The sequence below is a fragment of the Haemaphysalis longicornis genome, unplaced genomic scaffold (assembly GCF_048455015.1).
Source record: "Haemaphysalis longicornis isolate Haplotype H1 unplaced genomic scaffold, Haemaphysalis longicornis Haplotype H1 scaffold_2, whole genome shotgun sequence".
In the NCBI taxonomy this organism is placed as follows: domain Eukaryota; kingdom Metazoa; phylum Arthropoda; class Arachnida; order Ixodida; family Ixodidae; genus Haemaphysalis; species Haemaphysalis longicornis.
The window spans coordinates 208,288,321-208,303,273 of record NW_027526295.1 but is presented as its reverse complement, the minus strand read 5'-3'; the positions used below and the strand labels follow the sequence as shown (position 1 = coordinate 208,303,273).

At 47.5% G+C, this 14,953-nt stretch overlaps 1 long non-coding RNA gene across 2 annotated transcripts; it reads left to right on the top strand.

The window, feature by feature from the left end:
• Positions 1 to 11,053: 11,053 nt before the first annotated feature.
• On the top strand, positions 11,054 to 14,359 carry LOC144167614 (uncharacterized). Of its 2 annotated transcripts, none has more exons than XR_013322059.1 (4): positions 11,054 to 11,553; positions 12,617 to 12,698; positions 13,171 to 13,257; positions 13,926 to 14,359. It is a non-coding gene; the product is annotated as an uncharacterized LOC144167614 (long non-coding RNA). The 2 variants fall into 2 exon arrangements; XR_013322060.1 differs by lacking the exon at positions 11,054 to 11,553 and adding an exon at positions 11,594 to 11,890.
• The last annotated feature ends 594 nt before the right edge of the window (positions 14,360 to 14,953 follow it).

The window sequence follows — 14,953 nt, the reverse complement described above, 5'->3', positions numbered from 1 at the left end:
TACACAGTTTAAAAGCACACCCTTCACGCTGACTTTAATTTCGCACTACTCTCTAGAAAGCGGTCTAGCGCGAGCAGTAGAGTCGTGAGCCTGCTCTCCTCACCCCACGTGGCTTCTTCCGCCTTCGTAAGGAGCCAACCAGCTTCAACTTGAACGGTTATTTTCAAGATGTCCCAAGCTACGAATATCCCACCCTCTACTCTCTATTCCCCCACTTGACCTGGCGTCTCCCTGATGTAATAAAGGTTATCTCCTCCTCTGCTTTACATGTGTGCTTCCTATAGGAACAAGCGCAGCGCACGCTGTCTCAAAGAACGCAAGGAGGGCGGGCTTATCGTCAGCTTGGAGTTGCTCTGAACCATAAACAACGGAGCGATTACGCATTTTAACACACACGAACGCACAAAAAACACGGCCACAGTTCTTTTTAACTGGGCAGAAAGCGGAGAGCCGGGAGGAGTCGAGGCGTCCGGGCGAACCCCGGGCCTCATGGACTCCGTGCCGTTCTCCCGCACTGCCCGGCGGCCACAGAATCTCCTCGAGGAGCCGAGCCCTTCCTCTGAAGGCGGCCAACAGTGCAGCCCTCCCTGGCGCTAGCCCCCTCCGAATTTTTTTTTACTCTGTCATGCACGGGGACCAAGGCAACCAACCACCTGCACCGGAAACCATTTTAGGAATTTTTTTCTAGAACCCCAGGAATCCTGTCCGGAAAGCGCACCGACTCTCCCTTGGTGGCCCGTTTCCCGCCTGGCATGTCCAACTCCTCTGCAAGGCCTCCATCCTCGAGGGTGTTCTACGAGACTCAGAACAAATTATTAGACATATTTTAAATCCTTTGTAAAATCATGGTGAAAGGTCGAGGCGGAAAATCACCCCCCCCCCCCCCCCTTTCCCAGCAGAATTTCCTGCTACGCCCATGGTGCATAAGCGCGGGCTACAAAGAATGCCGGTCCAGTTAAAGCAACCATTCGGGAAAGAGATCAGGAGCTCCGTTTGTCAGAACGGCAATACCAGAATAGCAGCGATAAGTCGCAAAGCGACGAATGTTTCCACGGTTTGTGAGCAAAAAAAAAAAAAAAAAAGGACAATGTTCAAATGTGACAAAAGTGGCATTGTTACCTCACGCAGCATATATAGTCGAGCATACTGTAATGCTGGGTTCAACCTGTTGTCGCAATTGTCGTAATATCATTAAATAATGACGTCGTTTGTCGTCTCAGGCATCCGAAATGCGTGAAACGCCGTTTTTTTACCTCCTTAGCAAACGATATGGCTGTTACGTCGGTAGTCTGAACTGTATAATCCTCGAAAAAAGCCTGTCGTATTCCCCTTGGCTCCGAAGGCGGAGAGAGCAGTGGCTTCGCCTGAGACACGCGTGTTTCTGCTCGTTCCTCATGTGAGGTGGGAAAGGAATGAGATTAGGACCGTGGTATCACTTTTCACGAATAACTGTAGCGTATTATCACGCTTATAGATAGCCTTAATGATAACTTCCTATTGATAACGCGCAGAGCGGCAGGACAAGCGGGACCATGATCCACTCTGGCGCGATCGAAGTTCAAAAACTACACATCCACAGCAGAATATTTCTCTGTTATTTACAATCAATTATGCTAAATCGCGCGGCAGGCAGCCGTGAGAGCAGCAGCAACGATTAGCCGCACCAAGATGGAGCCAGTGTGTGTGCACAAGTTCCCCATGCACTCGCGCATAATTTGCGGGGCGGTTTCTCGAGGGTCTTGCTCCCGCGGCCATAGGGAGTGCGCTCTGGTTTCGCCGGCGTAATCGATGGCGGGCATCTTTAACCTCCCACACGGGTACACAAAGAGTAAAACGAACAAGCAAGCAAAAGCGCGCAAAGCCACTGCGAATATTGATATCGGCGAGCGGAAAAACCCCGGCTGACTGGTATAGAACTTGCAATGACGCGAGGTGTCTGTCTTTGCATAAGCGGACCGACATTTGCATATAGAGGTCGCACCGCGCGTCGATCGCTATCGGCGTGATTAGTGTTCGAGCAAGCCTTATATATACTCCGCTGGGTCTTACAGAGTTTGCGTGCTGAAAACGACGAAATAAAAAAAAGAAGAAAACCGACACATTGAGTTGCTTCGCGCATTGAACACCCCAGGCGTATCGGTAATTTTCACCCAGTAATCAGGCTGTCGTTTTATTTTTGTTCTTTCATATACAGACTATTCGCCGTACCTGGAAAGCGGTTTAAAAAGGTCGAGGTATGGATGTAGCAAAAAAAAAATAAAGAAAAGAAGCGGGGCTGTTGCCTCGTGGGCATAACCGTTTGTATACGCGGCGAGTTTGGTGCGTCACACACCACACTGCAGCGCGTATATTACACAGGTTGAGCGGGCACTGCATGTGTAAAACAGCGTGTTTCAAGCCGAGTCGAACAGCCAATATTCACCGAATCCACGTGGGACGTTGTATACGCTTTTAGAGTTAGATCGCCAAAAAGTGTATACTCACAGTCTTATTGTATGGCATAGTCTTATCATTTTTATCAACGAGCGTTTCTGAAACCTCACCCCCATCCTATTATCATCGTTATCATTATCATCATGATCATTATCTTTATTGTTGTCGTCGTGATGACTAGAGAAAGCTAGTCACGAAAAATCAAGGTTTCAGGCACCTATACTATAGGCACTGAAAACTGCCATTTAGGCAAATATAGGCAGCAATTACTGCCGCCTAGGCACAAACAGGCTGAATTCGCATTTAATACAGCAGTGTATGCTACAACAAATTTTGGCTTGCCGTATATAATAGCGGACGAGCCTTTTGCTGTGGAAAAGTTATTTTATTTTCTTCGTGAAAATAAGCCACACAAGAGTTGCTATTTTAACAGGTTTACCTGAAGTGCAGGGTGATTCTACAAGAAGAGGAAGGCTTAAAAGTCATGACAAACCTGATCCATCTCAATGATTCGCTGCTTGAAGTTGTACCTACTTTCAGTCGATAATTATGTGCAGAAAACTGTCAACGTACACTGAAGTTGGGGAACGTGCTTGTACTTAGGGATGCTCCATGCCCTGATTCCATCTGGAATATCAGAATCCTTGCTGCTCAGAACCTTCGGCAGTTCTTTTAGCACAGGGAATCCCGGAATTTTATCTCAGAAAGAATGGCACAATGTCAGAATGTCAGACAGGAATGGCAGCAACCGACCCTTCAGGGATGGAAGCGGATCTGTCCCGGATCTTCAAAATCAGCTCAGCATTCTTAGTCAGAATGGTGCCCAAGCTCTCAGCTGCCGAAATGTTTTCTGCTAAGAGTGTGAAATAAGCACACGAATGTGCCAAGTCACTTTTAAGTGTAGCGTGGAAAAACAATTTGGGCTGCGACGCTTTTGTCGACCGCGAAGCCGTTAATATCACCGGCGAGCGAGTGTTTGTAGGGGTAGTTTTCCGCCCTCAGCCGAGTTATTTAAGGAGTAACAACGGGCTCTGCTGGAATAGGCACGATTGGAAACCTCTGCTTCAAGACACGACTACACGTTTCCCGGTGTGTTCATCAGTACGCGTTACGTTGTAGCGCGAGGCGTCACCGAGTGTCCCGATGTTTTAGTACTGTGACTACACTTTATAAGCCCGGTAACCCTTATAAGCCTACAACTTCGACATCTGAAATGCTGCCACCACTTGTTTCCCGTCGGTATGCATGCTGCTGCGAGGCTGCCTCCAAAAAAAGCTGAAAGCAGACTGTGACTGCGGGCGAGAGCGTGCTCACTTTCATTTCGTGGTGGTGGAGAAACATTTATTCAAGCGAAAGAGGTTCGCGCTTGAAAGCGGGAGAAGCCCTCAGTCCCGGGCCCCTGCGGCGGCTGCGGTTCTGCGTGCCCGGTCCACCAACTGTCGCTGGTCCTCAGGGTCCGAACTGCACAGCGCGGCCTCCCACTGCTCGAAGGTGGGTGTGCGAATAATGGGGGCTGCTGGTGTGTTTTGGCAAGCCCACGTGGTGTGGTACAGTGTTGGATGTTCGCTGCAGTGTGGGCATGTTGGTGGATACATTGTGGGGTGTATGATGTGCAGGAAGCTAAGGCGGGGCACTTTCATTTCGTTTACTCTCAATGCGATTCAGGCGTTACATATGGTAACCAGGAAAAAGAAAAGACAGCAAGAAGATACAGGAAAAGTCAAAAAGAATTTGCACTGATTAAACATACTCATAAACTGCCGACTCGTGAGTGACAGGCTTGGTGATGCAAACGCTTGAAGCGGGAAGGCTGTTTTAGTACACGCTGGTTTTTGGAACGAGAATCAAGATGCTGCTTATATCTGCAGAATGGTATATACATACCAACTTTTAAGCTGCGGTTGACGCGAGAAAAAAATGCTAGAAGATGCAAGCTATGTTGGTGCCCACGTGTCGTGATCTTATTTTTGATCCATGCGCTTTGGAACACGTCGTTAACCACGGCACCCATGCCAAAAAGTACTCATTCCTTTCAGTGTAGCCCAAGCCGCGCGTTAAGACCTCAAAGCGCAAGGTCGGGACCAAGCTCAACAGTACATAAGGGACAGTTGCTGCTGCTATAATAGCAAACCGGTACACACACACAACGTAGGGTATTAGAGCACACTTTGCAAACAGGAATGCGTGTTACTTCATGGGTTTCAGCCCGCGATGCGGAGCATGAATCAAACAGTTGATCAATCAATCAAGCAATCAATCAATTCATTAAAGCGCGAGCACTGGTTGGCCGCAGGAAATCTGTGCCCCGTACTCTGCATTCTGTATGGGTATACCCCTGAAGCTTAGCGAATGTAACCGAGTGGGGTTTTAGAAGCGCTTTGTAAGCAGAAATGTATGCTACCTTCGAACGACATATCATATCGATGCCAAAGCTGGCAATCAAGGCATTTATAAAACATTCGAGACGTTCACATCACTAGAACTTTTTTCACTCTCGCAGGTAGTTCGTCTCACGAGCGTGCCCGCTTGGCAAGGTGCCCAAATGAGCATGCCTGCATGAGCATGGGCCCACTTGACAGCGTGCCGGCGAAATGGCGCCATAGCTTGCCAGCGTGCCAGTAGTTTCTTGTCCCGTTTATGTACACAATTTGCAACGGTTACCATATACATCTAAAAATGCAGGCCCAGTGCAACGGTCCCCAGAAAGACTCCAATGTGGGACTTGAAGGAGACTCACGGACTTCATTGGTCAACGCAGTAGTCAACGCAACGGATACCCGATAGGTATCGCAATTTTGAATAGGCCACCAAGTCCAGTAGCTGTCGCCCTGCTTGAATTTGCACTGCCGGCTGCCAGGATTTCGCGCCTGCTATTTTGTGCATTTCAGTGGTGATCTTCAGATGGACTATCTTTGTGCCCAAAACATCGTCGTTTCCTAGTTTTTATTTCTTTTTCCATTTATTTCCGTCTTCCCTCTTTCTCCGCGCTTTTCTGTGGAGAGCTGGCTGGACCTTAATTTAGGTATAACGACTCACAGCACATTATAACTAATAGCCGCGTATTATATAGCTAACCCAATCTCCTCTACAAGTTAAGAACGGTTAACCCGTCCCCCGACCTTGGTGCATTATCAACGCTCATCGCGCCAGCAACGGCCGGCGTGGAAGGGGGCGGCATATTCATATCCGCAGAAGCACCCACGAGGTATGCCTGCGTGTCGCTATAGATTTATACGCCCGCTTCGGCGGGAGCGTTGCACAAGCGACGGACTCATGCAGCGGAGGCGTGTCAAGGGGGCCGCTGCGTGCTCATTAGTATGAGAAAACACAAACATGGGAGCCCGCAGGGGCGCACGCAGCCCCGTTCTTGTTGATTCATACGCAGACCGAAGCCGGCGTCAGGCTATTCGCGGCCACACCGACACGCGAAAAAGAAAAAAAAAAGGATGAAGAAGATGCTGGAGGAGAAGAAAAAGGAATAGAAGAAGAAGAGCGGGATGTCCGGTCGCACTCTATGCGCTCAGGCGTCCCGCGTGGCCGCAAGCAACAGAGTGTACGGTCGATGCCCATGGTGAAATCGGAGGAACACTAAAGCAGCGTCGTGGGCGCGGCGCGGAGCTTTGAAAGCGGATCTGCCGTGGCCTCGGCAGGATGAGCCGCATCTCCAGGAGAAGGAAGAAAAAAAGCACACAGGCTTAGGAGTCGCGTTCACGCGCTGGAAAGAACAGCATGCGAGATGGGTGTATGGCGGGCTCAGGCATTTACACCGTGGTTGCTCGTTCACCGGGACCGGGATTAATTGCCCCACGTGCAGGCGTTACGCGCTGCGAATGCCCCGAGTTCGTCATGCCTAGTCATTCCGTGCCGGAGAGCGGCCGTGGCTCGCCCGACGTACTGCGTTCGAAGGTCATACACTTCGGGCTTCGTGTATCGCTCGCCGCGCCTGCTCCTTCATTCGCACACGTCGTTTGCTGTCTGGGGAGCGGGAAACGCCGACGAGTGAACGAGCGCGGTCGTATGGTATGCACGAATCCCGAATATACCGACGGGGCGAGATTCGTTAAAGAGATCAGGCTTGCTGGAACCATGCGCATTCCAAGCAGGTAGCATTCACGGAATGCGAGACGATTTCCGGTTGGTGGTCGGAAATTTGTAGTCGACCTTGGGGCTATCAGAAGCTGGAAGCCCGTGCACACGAATTATTTTTTGTTTTGTATTTCGCCTCCTTTAGAAGTGAACTGTCGTGTCACAGGAACCAGTTGTAAAATGACAAAAATTGGCTCTTAGTCAAAGTTTGGGGAAGCTCTGAGTACCTATTTTGAGGGTAGCAGCACGGAGTAACTCCATTGATCGAGGGCGGGCGGCGGTAAACGCATCGTATCAATTTCCCCGGGGCTCACATCAAGAGCTTCATTGCCACGTATTGCCGTTTCCATGTGTCGAGCTTCACTGCGTTGCCACGATCCATCTTGGCACGAAATATTCATGCCGAACTTTCTTTCACTGTAAGGTTTATCCGGAGTATATATCTTTTTTGTTTGTTTCCGCGTTCCGAGAACACAAGTTAGCTACAGCGACCGCGCTCTCCAGTCAAACTACGTCTGTATGGACTCTGCAACGCGACACTGTTCACCCATATATGGGAAGGACGCATGTGACCTATCCATTATGTTGCGTTTAGAAAATGCTGCTCTGGCGCAACATCGTGGTCGGACCATGCCGCGTGGCAGGAAAAGTACGAAGCAGAAAAAAAAGTGCACTATATGGCAGGCACTTCGTCATCTCATGAATATGCAGGCAGTCTCAAATTTTCCAGAGCATGCGGCAAGCGAGTTTGCAGCAAAGTCAACACAAACATCCAAGACGTCGAACAGGATGAGGCGCCCAGCTCTCGTAACAGGTTCAAGTTTCACGCACGCTGTAGTGCCCTGATGAGCGCATTTTTCTTCCCCACACGGCGAGCGAAACCTCCGGGCGAAGGTGGGCCCGATAAGAAAAGCACGAAGATTAAAAAGGAAAATGAAGGAACGGAGGCAAGACCTGCGGGGCAGCGCAGCAGTGTGCGCGAGGGCGCAATAATTAAAAATAAACGTCGGGAAAATGGGAGGAGTTTGAGACGCGCCAAGAATGCCAATAAATCGCCACTCTATCGCCCGCTCCAACAGCAATTAGTCTGTTACCATCAGGGGCCTTTAGGAGAGGCCCGAAAGCAACTTCAGGGGAAGAAGAAAGAAGAGGGGGGGAGGGGGGGGGGTAGCACACGCCCGGTACCGATCCGAAATTTTTTAGAACTAGGGGAGGGGGGAGGGAAAGAGAAGCCTGTGCTGAACGAAGGGTGCAAAGATGCTCGTTTCACAATGTGCCTCGAGCGAAAGAGCGGAAGAAAAAGCAAATTAAGTTCGACAACATCGAGCAAGGGTCGCTTCCACCCTTTTTTCTTCCTTCCTTCTTCTTCTCTCGTCTGCACCGTTCTTTGCGTGCCCTGTGCTGGGGCATGGTCTTGCGGGCACCGCCGGGAGGTCTTGTATTTTCTCTTAACGAAGATGGAAAACAACGCTCGCTTTCCGGGAAGAAAAGAGAACATTGTTTCCGCGGCCGTTCCACCGTAGGGTCAAGGGATGATGGCCATAGCTGTATACCCCGTGTTCTGCGTATTCCCGCAGGGGCAGCGGTATACACGCGCAAGGTGCATGGGGGAGAAAGAGAGTTGCTGCTTCTTGGAAAAAGAAGCAAATTAAACCAACAGATTTAAAGTCACGTGGTGCTAGGGGGTTGGGGGAGGGGGTATATGCTGCTGTAGTTGCGGGCCTTGTCATACTTCTGGGTGAATACTTTGCAACCATCCTAAAACTCATCAGAAGAGCAAATCACTCTAACAGATGTGCTTGAATAACCATTGAAAACAGCCAGCCAGAGTATGACTATTTCGAAATAACCCAACCTCTTACACTAACCTGTGAGCACGAGGTCGCGGGTTCGATTCCCGGCCGTGGCGGCCGCTTTTCTGATGGAGGCGACAAGCAAAAACGCTCGTGTGTACGAGATTTCGGCGCACGTTAAAGATCCCCAGGTGGTCGAAATTAATCCGGAGCCCTCCACTACGGCGCGCCTCATCGCCTGCGTTGCGTCGGCGCGTTAAACCCTACAATCAATCAATCACTAACCTGTGAGCTAGAACGTTTTCCACCCGATTTGTTCCCTGACCCAAGACGGAGTTTTCTTGCGCACAAACATAAATGTGTGATCAAGTACTCCCTCACATTCCCCCTGTATGGCCGTGGCCCTGAGGAGCGTTACCTTTCAGAGCCCATGATCTAACTGTAGGCTGTGACATCACTACTGACATCGCAAACCAGGGCTATGTACCGTGATTCCTGCACAGTCCCTGGCTAGCGCTGCAACCAAACGCAGCACAGCGTCTACAGTGCATCTTCCAGGCAGCAATGCGAGGACAGGCGAGACGCATGGCACAGGCCATCCGCCCCTTCTGTTCGCCAGTGATGTTACCAGTAAACGCTGACAGGTGCCCGAGTAAATGCTGACAGGTGCCCCTTATATGCCCCCAATTTCTGAGGCGGGGAGACGGCGCATCAAGAGGGACCTCCAAATCTCGTCGCACCTGTTTCTTGCTCTGTCTACGGGGTCTATAGTAATCCCGATTTTGAGCAAAGTACACGCAACGCAATGAGCTTACGCTATACAAGGCCAGAGGTTAAGCCTAACGTGAGGCTTTGAGCTCTTACATCATAACCGGTTCCGGCAGCTTGCCGCGCAAATAGTTTGACATTGCCCGGCTCGTCCTCAGGCCGAACGTTAAGGTTCTTACGAATATCGGCCTGATAACATTTTCACTTGCCTAATCAGGGAGATTGGCCAATTAAATCTTGCCTGCATATTTAGCCTCATTGCTTCCTGCTTTGAATAGTTACTCGTATTCATCTGTTCACAAATACTGCTGTTTTATTTTATTGCTATATTTTTTGAAGAATTTTTTTTTTTCAAATCACTGTATGTGCTAAAATTGTATTTATACTTGTTCTATGTTTCTAATAATGGTATGCATATATATTGCCTTTAAAGTGTTTTTTGCATTGTCTAAACTTATATAATAATTCTGCTCTTGTTACTGCTAAGAAATCACTGCTTTCATTATGTAATATTCCCTAAATCTGTTCTGTCATAGGAGGTACCTCCGACAGTTTTTTTTTTTAACTTTGGGACCTCCTTCTGTAGCATGTGTATTGTATTCAACAATACTGTATTTATTATTTTGAATAAACTTAAACTTGAAAACAGCAGCTGCTGTCGGAAAGTCATGGCCGTCAAGCCCGCTGGTATATATGATCTCAGGATCATTTAATGAATAAACCTGTGGAATGATGTATTGGTGATAACAAAGAGTGATATTAACCGGCGCAAAAACTGGAAAGGCTAGTAATTAGCATTTACTGGCGTTAATAGAGAGATCAATAATGCGTAGCCAGGACTCTAGAATATTTAAATATAATTTGAGTGAAGAGTAAAGGGATTGAATATCAGTCTCTGCAGTGAAAAATGCAATACCATCAGCATAGACATATGTATGGACTCCCGAAACCGCAGGGACCGCACTTAACAGTATGTCAAAAACCACAGGCGACAGGCTTGCCCCTTGGGGCACCCATCTTGTTTTTGGCCGCCTAGAGGAACAAGTGCTATCCCTTGCACATAAGGATCTTCTATCTTTTAGAAATTCATATAGCCAAGCTATTATCTATTTCGGAAAGTTTAAGCTCACTAATCTAGACAGCAACGGGTGATATTCGACACTGTCGTAGGCTTTAGCAATATTGTCACGTAGTTAAAGGTGACACAGTCGTCTTCAAGGAAAAGCAAGTTTACTGTAGCGAACTTGTGCTCCCCTAACAACTCAAACAGTACACAGGCGGCAAAGCAGCAGTCAACAAATTGACGTGCGTTAGCGAGCGTCGGCGATTCGTATTCCCGCGGCCTCTGCTCTGCAGGCTGTTTCGATGCAGGCGCGACCAGGCATCAAAAACAAACAATAAATAAACAAACCCGTACATGGTTCGCGGCATTACCCCCCCCCCCCCCCCCCCCTCTAAGAGTGCATCGACCCGATGCTAAAATAAAACTACAGTCCGAACAAACAGCAACAACAAAACAACAACAAAACAAGTCCGTCATCTGGCGAAGTATGGTTTGAGGCGAACTAAGTGGACGACTTCGGGTCGCGTGCGTCGTCGTGATGTGCCGGAATCACCATCGGGGATCACTTCGTTGGTTAATTGGCCAACACGTCGTAGAATCTCGTAAGGTCCGAAATACCGTCGCAGAAGCTTCTCACTGAGTCCGCGTCGCTGATGGGAGTCCAAACCCACACACGATCCCCTGGTTGGTACTCGGCGTCTCGGCGTCGGAGGTTGTAGCGGCCGGCATCCACCAGCTGCTGGTCCGTTATACGAACTCGAGCGAGCTGGCGGGCCTCCTCCGCACGTTGAAGGTAATTTTGGACGTCGGCGTTGAGGTCGTCGTCTTTTACATGCGGAAGCATGGCGTCGAGCATCGTAGTCGGCCGTCTTCCGTACACTCTAATCCGGGTAACCCTTAATGTAACTTCTAAACGGAAGTAACCTATAAAATAAAGGTTACAATGGATTCATTTTGATGTTTTCTTTATCCCAGTCCGTTCTAAGGGTTACAAGCGTGAGGTTAAAAGCGATTTATAGGTTACAATAATGATTTATAGGTTACATCAACAAAATCTGACATGTAACCTCTACGTTGTAACCTATAAAACGCCCTGTAACCTCTAAGAGATGCTCGTCGCGCCTTCTCTCCCGGCGGCCGTTGATTTCTCCGTTGCATGACGGGATATAGAGAAATGGCGGCGCCGGCAGGCCCGGTGGCCGCGTTTTCGCGCCACTCGAGCCTTTTAACCGCTGTGATACCCCTACGATGAAGCGAGGATTGCTGTAACAAGACTTATTTGTCGACGTGAGTCGCGGAGGCTGCGGCGAGCCCATTTGTGACTGGCAGCGCTTCACGGCCCGTTCTTCTACGACCAGCATCAAGTTCGCATGTTGGATCAATGCCCCGGCGCCAGTGAAAGCGAACTCGGTGAGTATATTCCCGTGACGGTTTCGGTGTTTTCATTGGATGTATCTTTTCGCTGGGGGCTTTTCAATTTGAAATGGCAGCATTCGAGAGGGATTTTCGTTACCTGACTGGTTGCTTCGCTGGACGTTTTCTGTTGTCCGCGACGGCAATTGAATGAAATCACGGGCTTGCGTTCGTTGCGTCAGACTAGAGCGGACGATCGGGCAAGCACAGATAACGGCGCCCGTGACCTGCTTTCTGCTGTGTTTGCGCGCCTTCGTCATGTGTTGAGCGTTTTGTTTACGCTGTTCGCTGCATCGGGCGCACTTGACGAGTTATTGGACCATGTAATTGCCAGGTAGCTCTGTTTGAATAATTGATTTTTTTTCCCATTAAAGTCTTATATTATCGCGCTATTCTCTAGGTATTATCATTTTGTTTCAGTCGTCGGAAAATGTTCATTTTTCTCGCTGCATATATTCGGAATGGAGTTCATTTTATTGGTCTTGTAGTAATATATCTGGATAAACACAAGGTGTGTGCTGCAGAAAAGTAGTCCACTAAATGCTGCCCGAAATTTCTAAACTCACTTTTGTCCAGCACAAGCCTCTTTTTTGTGAAAGTTTGCCTTACGGCACAATAAAACGTTTTCGTATGTACAACACTCTTCTTTTTTTCATTATTTTCCTTGAGTGGGTAAATTTGGTGTAGTCATTTCGAGACAGCGGGCCATTTCCACCATGCTCAGTGGTTTATTATTCTCATTCGCACAAATCAGTCGTTTATTTATTCGCTTGGTATTGCAGGGCAAATGACTGTCTCGCGTGATCTTAGTGTAGTGCAGTAGAGCGACTGTAGTGCAGTAGAGTGACTTTAGTGTAGTGCAGTAGAGCGACTTATGAGCCAGCATGCAGGCTGCTTGATTGTTGTTTTTTGATGATACAGAAATTGTGACGAATTACACAGACAGGTGCAGGTGTAAAAATGGGTTCTGCACCCTCATCGGATCCTGGCTGTTCAAAAAGTGTGGTTGCATCTGGCTACCTATGCTATGACTTATCAGCACTACTGTTTTTTCTTGCAGGCAGTGTTCCTTGAGCTGACAACCAGGACTCCCCTGCGTATGACACAAGTTGAAATGAAGTCTGATTTCAGCGGAAACAACGGTATGAAAATGCAATAACTAAAACACATTCATTCAAATATTCTTTGTAAAGATGGCACCCAGGCCTGCACAGACAAAAGTATGATTCACTTGTAAAAATGCGAGGCCTTTCTTCAAGTGTTATGATGTTATATTTCGTATCTTATTTCGCCTCATGTTTAGTGACTCTTTCTATCAGTTCGTTATTACATGAACGTTATGAATTCACATGACGATTTCCTCAGCATGGAGCTTTGTAGTTTTTCAGCAACTCTAGCTATTCTATAGGATGCGTGGTTTTGCAGAGCCAACAAGAAGAACTCTTTTTCTAAAATAGCTCTGTAAGAAATCTCCAGTTGTTAGTGAGTGCTTGTGCTGTGTTCTTTTCTTCGTCTTGTCAAGTTTGAGGTGTTCTTTCATTATGAATGTATACCAACTGCCCAGCTCTAAAGCCTATTACATTTTAACCCAAATAACCCTTCGAGTCATTACAGGTACAGACCTCCTGGGAATGCCACTTGAAGATCGGTGCAAGTTCTAGATGTATCCTCTCCCACAACACATCTGGACGAAGAAAAAATGTAAGTTGGTGATTCCTTTTTACTGATAGCCGAGGAAGAAACCACCGATAAGAACACTTTACTTAAATGAAAAACGTTTCGGCTTCCACGTGGGATCCTTGTTCAAAATGAAACTGCCAGTGCGAGGGGGGGGGGGGGGGGGGGGGGGAGGAGGAGGATGTTTAAGTACAGCCAAAAATGTGACGCAGGTGGTGTCAGCATCGTGAAAGCACGTTTCCTGGGTTTAGTGCGACGTTCGCTCTGTTGCGTGTACGAGTGATTCCACATGAAGGCGCGGAAACGTTTTTGTTTTCTCTTTTGCAAATGTATGTCAGTTTATCTCGTAGCCCAAAGTTCATTCCTGTTCTGGGTGAGCATGCAGAAACATTTCGCGAGATAAACTGGAACACGGCACGATTAAAATTCGGGAAGGTTGGCCGGTATGACTATAGTGGCTTCGCGTTGTTCTGAACAATGCGGCCAAATTACTCTGTGTAACGATTACTGAAATTATGTGAAATTATTAGGAAAGGCCGTAAATCACTCCTCTGGTGTGGCCTTTCATTTCATTCTCTGGTCTCCGTCTTCATTTCCGTGCAATATATTTTTCGTACTTCACATGCCTGTGGTTTGGTGTGAGGGGCTTATGGTTGCACTGGATTTTGTTCTTTTTCTGAAATTTTCTGTAGATGGCTCTTCAAGGTGGGGAAATCCAAGTGACGGCCCCTCACATATATACCTCCATCTGCGGGAGCAGGGAACAAGCAGGGAAATCTTCAACGTGCCCTGATTTTGTGCCTGCTTGTGTACTACGTAAATTCCGAAGCTTATCTCTGAATTTTTCCAAGCGCCTTTTTTCATGCAGGAAACTATAGATACCATTTAAAGTTTGTCCAAAAGACAGATTGCAATCGGCCTAGAAACTTGTTAGTGCTGCATAAAAAACGATAACTTGGCGTGGGAATCACAACTCACGTGGAACTGTAAAGATGGATTCGTAAAGACGAGTGAATTCCAAGTGTAATATTAGACTGAGTGAAACGGAGAATGTAGGGAACATAGCCATAAACACTGCTTTGTATGAAAAAGTGAATTTGTAATAAATGTTCTTTCTACTTTCCCACATTCTGCGTTTTTTCTGTGGGGAACCACGACAACAACGATGTACTGGGAAAGTGCACCCCTGAGAACCATCTTATAAATGTAGCTCAAACTCGAATTCGTCTGAAATTGTTCAATGGCAGTATCCAAACAATTCGGAATGCGTTGCATACATCCGTGCAAATATTGAGGTAAAGAATTTGTATATTTGGCCATGTTTGTGAAGCTGTTCACGCAACATTTATTAAATAGGTTTAATAAGGATATATGAATAAACCGATTTTTACCTGGAAGTCTAAAGCAATATAGGAAACACCATTTCGCCCAGGAATCCGCACTCGTCTAATACTCATTAAGGAACGATAATAACGTTGGGGTGGTTCGCAGCTTTGCTTTTTAATAAATAGCCCACAGGTGTTTCATAATAATAAATGTGAATGTTCAAAACTACCGGTGCCAAACTTCTGGAAATGTGCTCCTGTTAAATGCGCAAATATGTGTGCATGTACTGTCATTCTCTTTTGATAATCATGGCCTTGGTTGTCAGACAATAATTTTTGGCTTAAGGCTATGTTATCATAACTTTGGCGTCCTTTTGAAGTATGCTATCAAGTGC